Genomic DNA, 9,500 nt, shown 5'->3' with positions numbered 1-9,500 from the left:
GGACAAATGCCAAGCAATACTCAATATGAAAAGCCCGACGCGTGTCAAAGAAGTACAACAACTGAATGGGAGGCTAGCCGCCCTATCAAGATTCTTGGCAGGATCAGCGATAAAGTCGCTACCTCTCTACTCACTCCTAAAGAAAGGGAAACCCTTCTCGTGGACCCCGGAGTGCGAAAAAGCCTTCCAAGAATTCAAAAAATTCCTCGGGCAGCCACCAATCCTAACCCGACCTCTAAAAGGGGAAGAGCTCATACTATACCTCTCGGTCGGACATCGGGCAGTTGCTTCAGCATTAATACGGGAAAATGACCAAGGACAACACCCCATATACTTCGTAAGCAAGGCACTACAAGGGGCCGAATTAAACTATCAGAAAATAGAGAAATTCGCCTACGCCCTAGTATTCACAGCTCGGAGGCTCCGTCCCTACTTTCAAGCCCACACCATCAAAGTCCGGACAAACCAACCCATGAGACACATCCTACAAAAGACAGACATGGCAGGACGAATCCTACAATGGGCGGTGGAACTGTCCGAGTTCGACCTCCACTATGAAGCCCGGACTGCCATAAAATCTCAATATCTAGCCGACTTCATCGCAGAATATACTGAGACCCCGGGAACCCCACTCTCGTGGAATCTGTATGTCGACGGGTCCTCAAACAAAACAGGAAGCGGAGCCGGTGTTATACTCGAAAGCGACCAAGGAACACGGATAGAGCTATCCCTAAAATTCGAGTTCCAGGCTTCGAACAACCAAGCCGAATACGAGGCCCTACTAGCAGGACTAAAGCTAGCCGAAGAGGTCGGAGCCCAGAAAATCACGATCTTCAGCGACTCCCAGGTCGTCACATCACAAGTAAATGGAAGTTACCAGGCCAAAGACCCTACTATGAAAAAATACCTGGACCAAACACAGGCACAATTACGACACTTCCCGGAAATACAAATCCAACACATACCTCGGGAACAAAATGCCTGGGCAGACGCCCTCTCGAAGCTTGCTAGCACCAAACCCGGAGGCAACAACAGAAGTCTTCTCCAAGAAACCCTACAATCTCCCTCCGTGCTAAGAGAGGAAGAAACGTTAAATATATCCAACCATCAGCAAGGATGGATGACTCCCATACTCAACTACCTGAAGTCAGGAACTCTCCCCATCAAAAGAAAAGAAGCTAAAAGGCTTACAAAGGACGCCCAGAATTATACGCTAATTCACGACGTATTATACAGAAGAGGATTCTCAAACCCCCTCCTTAGGTGCGTTCCGACCTCAGAAACAAAGGGCGTCCTCGAAGAAGTCCACGAAGGCATGTGTGGGAACCATCTCGGAGCTCGGGCACTATCCAAAAAAGTAGTTAGGGCCGGGTTCTACTGGCCGACCTTGCAAAAAGACGCAACAGAGTTTGTGAAAATATGCCCCCCCTGCCAAAAACACGCCAATTTTCACAAGGCACCGCCCGAAGACCTTATCAGCATCACTGCGCCATGGCCCTTCGCAAAATGGGGACTCGACCTACTCGGCCCGTTTCCGCAAGGACCGGGGCAAGTCAAATACCTCATAGTAGGGGTCGACTACTTCACAAAGTGGATCGAAGCCGAACCCTTAGCCACTATTACGGCTCAGAAAAGCCGTAAATTTCTATACAAAAACATTGTCACGAGGTTCGGAGTCCCCTACTCCATCACAACAGACAATGGGACACAGTTCACGGACACAAGTTTTCAGAACTTAGTGGCCGAGCTAAAAATAAAACAGCAGTTCACGTCGGTCGAACACCCACAAGCCAATGGACAAGCAGAGGCCGCAAATAAAGTCATCTTGGCCGGGTTAAAACGAAGACTCCAAGAGGCCAAAGGGGCATGGGCCGACGAACTCCCCCAGGTACTATGGGCATATCGGACAACCCCGCACTCTACAACGGGAGAATCCCCATTCCGACTAGCTTACGGAATGGAGGCAATGATTCCTGTCGAAATAGATGAAGGGTCACCCAGAGCCATCTTCTACAACGAAGGAGGCAACCCTCAAGCACAAAGGGAAGAACTCGACCTCCTCCCCGAGGTCCGAGAAGGAGCCCGAATCCGAGAAGAAGCCCTAAAACGGCGAACGGCCCTCAGATACAACCAAAAGGTAATAAAGCGAAGTTTCTCCATTCACGACCTGATTCTAATCCGAAATGACATCGGAACACAAAAGTCGGGAGAAGGAAAGCTAGCCGCAAATTGGAAAGGGCCCTACAAGGTAACAGAAGTCTTAGGGACAGGCTACTACAAAATATCCGACCTAGAAGGCAATGAGCTGCCCAGGGCCTGGCACGCCTGTAACCTAAGACGGTACTACAGCTAGAAAAACTTAACCCGAGGTGTACTCTTTTTCCCTACAAGGGTTTTTTAATGAGACACCCGGTTAAGTAAGATACCCGACCTAAAAGGGTAAATACTTTGTAAATATTCTTTCTTTTTTAGCACTAATCAAACTTCTCTATTTTCCCTTCCTCACGATGAAGCAAATCCTAGAAAGTACCCCATCAAGGCGCATTAATTTATGCTCGGCAAAACGCAAAAAATCATTTGCCAAAAGACCATACAAGGTCGGCAAAGATGAAGCGACGAGGTTCAAATTAATGTGAGAAGTTATAAAGTAACTCTGAAATGGCTCGAAAGGCCAAATAAAAAAGAGGTTACAAAAATAACTTAAAAAAGGCCGACCAAACGACAAAGTCGGACCTAACAAAAAGGTGGTACTCGAAGATCCCGAAGTCCGAGAAAAAGCTCGGACCCCAGACAAAAGCCAAAACGCGAACAAAGGCTAAAAGTTTCAAAACGCTAGCTAGAAAAGTTGTCGTCCAACAAGCAACTAAAAAGCATAAAAGCGGAAACAAAAGCCAAAAACGCGAACAAGGCTAAAACAAAAATTTCAAAATGCTAGCTAAAAAGTTGTTATCCAAAAACAACTAGAAAGCATAAAAAGCGGAACAAGAAAGTCAAAGCGCAAAACACGGCATAAAAAGCTAAAAAAGTTACTACAGAGTAGCTAAAATAGCAAAAAAGTGTCCAAAGCGTTTACAGAAAACATCCGAAAAGCAAAAAGGCCCACAGGCCGGGCAGAAAAGCCAAAAATAAAGAGATCACAGAGGATCAAGGACCTTCCCGGTCTCCGCATCAACAGAAGGCTCCGGATGGAACATCGAAATCGGGACTGCATCGACAGCACCATCATCCCGGCTTGAAAACTCCACACCAGACCTATCCTCAGCCAGGGGTGAAGTCGGGTTCACAACCGGCACCTCGGGGTCGGACACTGGAACCTTGGGGTCAGACACCGGAGCCTCATCCTCGGCAGGAGCAGGAACAATCTTTCCCTCCACAACCATGTTATCCGTACTGAATAAGCTCAGATCCAGGTCGGGAGCAAGAACCCGGACCTGATCCCTCAAATTCGCAAACATAGCATCCATACCCTTGGCCACATTATCTTCCAGCTCGTAAAAATCATCCCGAGCAGATTGCAACTTCTCCTTCGTCTCCACAAGCTCGGCATACAGCTTAGTATAGTTCTCAGTCGCCACCCTCGCCATCTCCTCAGATGTCTTCGCCGCCGCCACAGCCGCGGTAGCCCTAGTTTTCTCTTCCTCCAAAGAGGCCTCCAGCTCAGCAATCCTGGCAGCCTTCAGCTGACTAACTTTGTCAAGCTCGGACCGTGCCTTCTCAAGTCGGGAGCTGGTCGCCCCAAGGGGAGCTTTCTTAAACTCCTGAGCAATGGCGGCATGAAGACTAGCCATCCGAACACAGCTCCGTGCCATATACTGAAAGTGATGCTCCATAGACGCATCATCAGTAGAAATAAAGGTCTGGGGGAGAATGTGCTGCTCAATCCAACCAAGAGCGTCAAAGTCCTTATCATTGAAACCGGCAAGCTCTTGAGAGGTCTTCTGTTTCTTGGGAGGAGGACCCGAGGTCGAAGACGGGGAAAGGTGACCGGGTCCGGAAGTCGGAGGATCTTGAGTTATGGCTCGGAACTGAGGAGTCGGAATGGTCTTCGACCGAGTTTGAACACCCACGGTACTCTTCTGCGGAGAAGATCGGGCAGAAGCCTCAGCCTCGATATTCCGAGCAGCCGCAGACTTCTTCGACCGACGAAGGAACTTCATGGAATCAGCCTGAGAAGACATCTCTGCAGAAACAAAAGAAAGGGATTATCACAACAGAAAAATCACCAAAATAAAGTCAAAATATTAAGATGAAAAGCTCGGAGAGGTCAGGAACTACCTAACTCGGAACGGAGAAGGCTTGGATCTCCCAACATTTTCTTCGTGTCCAAGTGAGGTGCCCGACCCCATAAACTACTCAACACACCCACAAAAGCCTGCTCCACCTCATCTAAGCTCTCAAAGGTATACTTAACCGACACTACATTCTCCTGCCAACGAAGAGGAAAAGAAGGCTCCCCAATCTCATCTAGAAAGAAAGGTCGGACATCTCCAGCAGCCCGGACCTTGAAATAGTAGTTCTTAAAATCATGGAATGACTCATCATACAAGGTACAAAACTTCTTTCCGGCGTTTGCCCTAAAAGAGACCCAAGACACCTTCCCTCCACCCGACCCCGGCTTCGTCAACACAAACAGATAAGAAAAAAGGGAAACAGAAGGGGAGACGCCCAAAAACTGACACAAAAGTTGAAACAGCTTTAAAAACGCCCAAGAATTCGGATGGAGTTGCGTAGGGGCAAGGTTACAAGACCAAAGGACCTCGGACTCCAAGACGGTAAAAGGAAGTCGTACACCCAGCTTAGAGAAAAAACAATCGTAAGCATAGAAGAAGAGCTTCTCAGAACTCTCTAAAGGCGGGAAGCACACCCTCTCCTCGGACTCCGGGGCTACTAACTCATAATCCCGCTCAGACTCCCTATTCTCACATATACTACACTCCCTACGGAACCTAACTAGATACTCAGAATCTACAACAGAAGGGACCCTTAGAGGAGCAGGATCTACCCAACCAAGACCACTCGGAATCTTGGTCGACATTGCTTGAAACACCTTTCGAGACATAAAAATCTTGCCTACAAAAGAATACAACAGCAAGGCAAAAATCACACAATAGCAGAAAAAACCCTTTCAGCAAAAGCAAAAGAAAGCAAAGTTCTTTTAGAAAGAAAATGCGGCAACCCGAAAACAAAATAAACAGGAGAAAAGAGCCCCCCCCCCCCCCCATACATACAAGCAGAGCAATGGCGGCGCCTCTTTTCGGGGCAACCCAGGCATAGAAAAAGAAACAAGAAACATATGTGCACAGCGAAAATAAAGACGAAAACAAACCTGGAAGAGAGGAAGAAGACGACGAGCTCCGACGCAAGGAAAGCGAGAACGGCGGCGCAGAGAGAAACTCCGAAAAAACGCACAGAAAGAACCAGAGAAGATGAACAGAGAGAGAGAAGGAAGGTGCTCGAAAGAGAGGTGGTGAAAAAACTCAGAAAAGGGAAAGGAATAAACGAAGAAAATGAGGAAAGGGGCAAATAAATAATGCCTCCACAGAGCGCCGCACGGAAATCGAGGAAGAAACGGTAACAAGCAATAAATGCTGAAACGACCGTTTTCGAATTTTGAAAACTACTATGCCCGAGCTCGACCTCTCAAAAGGACGAACTCGGGCAGGGGCACTGTTCATACCCTGACCGAGCTCTCCTAACTCGGCAAACCCACAGAGGGTCCGACCTCGTCCCAAAGGCCCACGCCGAGGTCGGACCTCGGACCAATAAAGGAAAAGGCCCATCAAAAGGAGCGAAGCCCAAAACCTAAAGGCCGAAAAGGCCTAGGAAAGGCGGTTCCACAGAGATAAAGATAAAACTCCCAAAGAGATAAGATAAGATAAGAATATCTTATCCAGGGATGATCACGGCCAACTACTATAAATACACTGGAGCACCCAGGTATAACTCATACTCTAATTCTACTCGATATCTGCTTGGACCCATGCTAACTTAAGCATCGGAGTGTCATTGCAGGTACAACCCCCCGCTGTTCAGCATACCAAGCTCGGGTCACAGACCCCTACCTCGGGCCTTGCCAGACGACCGAGCTACACGTTTCAGGTAACCCTCGGAACACATAGTAAGATAATTCTTTGGATCCGGGTTCACACTTTGATCATGGTTCTTGGTGATCCATGCATTGGCATAGAACTCTTGAACCATCAAGATTCCGACTTGTTGAATGGGGTTGGTAAGAACTTCCCAACCTCTTCTTCGGATCTCATGTCGGATCTCCAGGTATTCACTCTTTTTGAGTGAAAAAGGGACCTCGGGGATCACTTTCTTCAAGGTCACAACTTCATAGAAGTGGTCTTGATGCACCCTTGAGATGAATCTATCCATCTCCCATGACTCGGAGGTGGAAGCTTTTGCCTTCCCTTTCCTCTTTCTAGAGGTTTCTCCGGCCTTAGATGCCATAAATGGTTATGGAAAAACAAAAAGCAATGCTTTTACCACACCAAACTTAAAAGGTTTGCTCGTCCTCGAGCAAAAGAAGAAAGAAGAGAGTAGAAGAAGAAGAAATGAGGGAGAAGGGAGTGGCTTTGTGTTCGGCCAAAGAGGGGGAGAAGTGGTGTTTAAGTTGTGTGAAAATGAAGGGGTGAAGAAGGGTATATATAGGAGAGGGGGGCTCATGGTTCGGTCATGTAAGGGTGGGTTTGGGAGGGAAAGTGGTTTGAATTTGAATGGTGAGGTAGGTGGGGTTTTATGAAGGATGGATGTGAGTGGTGAAGAGAGTGGTGGGGTTGGTGGGGATCCTGTGGGGTCCACAGATCCTGTGGTGTCAAGGAAAAGTCATCCCTGCACCAAATGGCCTTCAAAATCACGTTTTGAGCCAATTCTGGCGTTAAACGCCGGGCTGGTGCCCATTCCTGGCGTTTAACGCCAGGTTCTTGCCCTTTCCTGGCGTTTAACGCCAGTCTGGTGCCCTTTTCTGGCGTTAAACGCCCAGAATGGTGCCAGACTGGGCGTTAAACGCCCACCTGCTAGCCTCACTGGCGTTTAAACGCCAGTGGGTTCTTCCTCCAGGGTGTGCTGTTTTTCTTCCTGTTTTTCATTCTGTTTTTGCTTTTTCAATTGATTTTGTGACTTCTTATGATCATCAACCTACAAAAAACATAAAATAACAAAAGAAAAGAGATAAAATATAACATTGGGTTGCCTCCCAACAAGCGCTTCTTTAATGTCAGTAGCTTGACAGAGGGCTCTCTTGGAGCCTCACAGATACTCAGAGCAATGTTGGAACCTCCCAACACCAAACTTAGAGTTTGAATGTGGGGGTTCAACACCAAACTTAGAGTTTGGTTGTGGCCTCCCAACACCAAACTTAGAGTTTGACTGTGGGGGCTCTGCTTGACTCTGATTTGAGAGAAGCTCTTCATGCTTCCTCTCCATGGTGACAGAGGGATATCCTTGAGCCTTAAACACAAAGGATTCTTCATTCACTTGAATGATTACTTCACCTCTATCAACATCAATCACAGCCTTTGCTGTGGCTAGGAAGGGTCTGCCAAGGATGATAGATTCATCCATGCATTTCCCAGTCTCTAGGACTATGAAATCAGTAGGGATGTAATGGTCTTCAACCTTTACTAGAACATCCTCTACAAGTCCATAAGCTTGTTTCTTTGAATTGTCTGCCATCTCTAGTGAGATTCTTGCAGCTTGTACCTCAAAGATTCCTAGTTTCTCCATTACAGAGAGAGGCATGAGGTTTACACTTGACCCTAAGTCACACAGAGCCTTCTTGAAGGTCATGGTGCCTATGGTACAAGGTATGAAAAACTTCCCGGGGTCTTATCTCTTTTGAGGTAATTTCTGCCTAGACAAGTCATCCAGTTCTTTGGTGAGCAAAGGGGGTTCATCCTCCCATGTCTCATTTCCAAATAACTTGTCATTTAGCTTCATGATTGCTCCAAGGTATTTAGCAACTTGCTCTTCAGTGACATACTCATCCTCTTCAGAGGAAGAATACTCATCAGAGCTCATGAAAGGCAGAAGTAAGTCCAATGGAATCTCTATGGTCTCATTCTGAGCCTCAGATTCCCATGGTTCCTCATTGGGGAACTCAGTGGAGGTCAGTGCACGCCCATTGAGGTCTTCCTCAGTGGCGTTCACTGCTTCTCCTTCCTCTCCAAATTCGGCCATGTTTATGGCCTTGCACTCTCCTTTTGGGTTTTCTTCTGTATTGCTTGGAAGAGTACTTGGAGGGAGTTCAGTAACTTTCTTGCTCAGCTGTCCCACTTGTGCCTCCAAATTTCTAATGGAGGATCTTGTTTCAGTCATGAAACTTTGAGTGGTTTTGATTAGATCAGAGACCATGGTTGCTAAGTTAGATGGGTTCTGCTTAGAATTCTCTGTCTGTTGCTGAGAAGATGATGGAAAGGGCTTGCCATTGCTAAACCTGTTTCTTCCACCATTATTATTATTGAAACCTTGTTGAGGTCTCTCTTGATTCTTCCATGAGAAATTTGGGTGATTTCTCCATGAAGAATTATAGGTGTTTCCATAGGATTCTCCTAGGTAATTCACCTCTTCCATTGAAGGGTTCTCAGGATCATAAGCTTCTTCTTCAGATGAAGCATCCTTAGTACTGCTTGGCGCATTTTGCATTCCAGACAGACTTTGAGAAATCATATTGACTTGTTGAGTCAATATTTTATTCTGAGCCAATATGGCATTCAGAGCATCAATCTCAAGAACTCCTTTCTTCTGACTAGTCCCATTGTTCACAGGATTCCTTTCAGAAGTGTACATGAATTGGTTATTTGCAACCATTTCAATGAGCTCTTGAGCTTCTGTAGGCGTCTTCTTCAGATGAAGAGATCCTCCAGCAGAGCTATCCAAAGACATCTTGGACAGTTCAGATAGACCATCATAGAAAATACCTATGATGCTCCATTCAGAAAGCATGTCAGAAGGACATTTTCTGATCAATTGTTTGTATCTTTCCCAAGCTTCATAGAGGGATTCTCCATCCTTCTATCTGAAGGTTTGAACTTCCACTCTAAGCTTACTCAATTTTTGAGGTGGAAAGAACTTTGCCAAGAAGGCATTGACTAGCTTTTCCCAAGAGTCCAGGCTTTCTTTAGGTTGTGAGTCCAACCATGTCCTAGCTCTGTCTCTTACAGCAAAAGGGAATAGCATTAGTCTGTAGACCTCAGGGTCAACCCCATTAGTCTTGACTGTGTCACAGATTTGCAAGAATTCAGCTAAAAACTGATGAGGATCTTCCAATGGAAGTCCATGGAACTTGCAATTCTGTTGCATTAGAGAAACTAATTGAGGCTTAAGCTCAAAGTTGTTTGCTCTAATGGCAGGGATAGAGATGCTTCTCCCATAGAAATCGGGAGTAGGTGCAGTAAAGTCACCCAGCACCTTTCTTGCATTGTTGGCATTGTTGTTGTTTTCGGCTGCCATGTGCTCTTCTTCTTTGAAGATTTCTGTTAGGTCCTCAACAAAGA

At 46.5% G+C, this 9,500-nt stretch overlaps 1 non-coding gene across 1 annotated transcript; it reads left to right on the top strand.

The window, feature by feature from the left end:
- The first annotated feature begins 8,943 nt into the window (after positions 1-8,943).
- Positions 8,944-9,051, top strand: LOC130937997 (small nucleolar RNA R71). Its single transcript, XR_009069182.1, has one exon. It is a non-coding gene; the product is annotated as a small nucleolar RNA R71 (small nucleolar RNA).
- The last annotated feature ends 449 nt before the right edge of the window (positions 9,052-9,500 follow it).

Source organism: Arachis stenosperma, chromosome 6 (genome assembly GCF_014773155.1).
Source record: "Arachis stenosperma cultivar V10309 chromosome 6, arast.V10309.gnm1.PFL2, whole genome shotgun sequence".
Taxonomy (NCBI): Eukaryota; Viridiplantae; Streptophyta; class Magnoliopsida; order Fabales; family Fabaceae; genus Arachis; species Arachis stenosperma.
The sequence above is the reverse complement of the archived record's forward strand: the minus strand, read 5'-3'. Positions and strand labels throughout refer to the sequence as shown.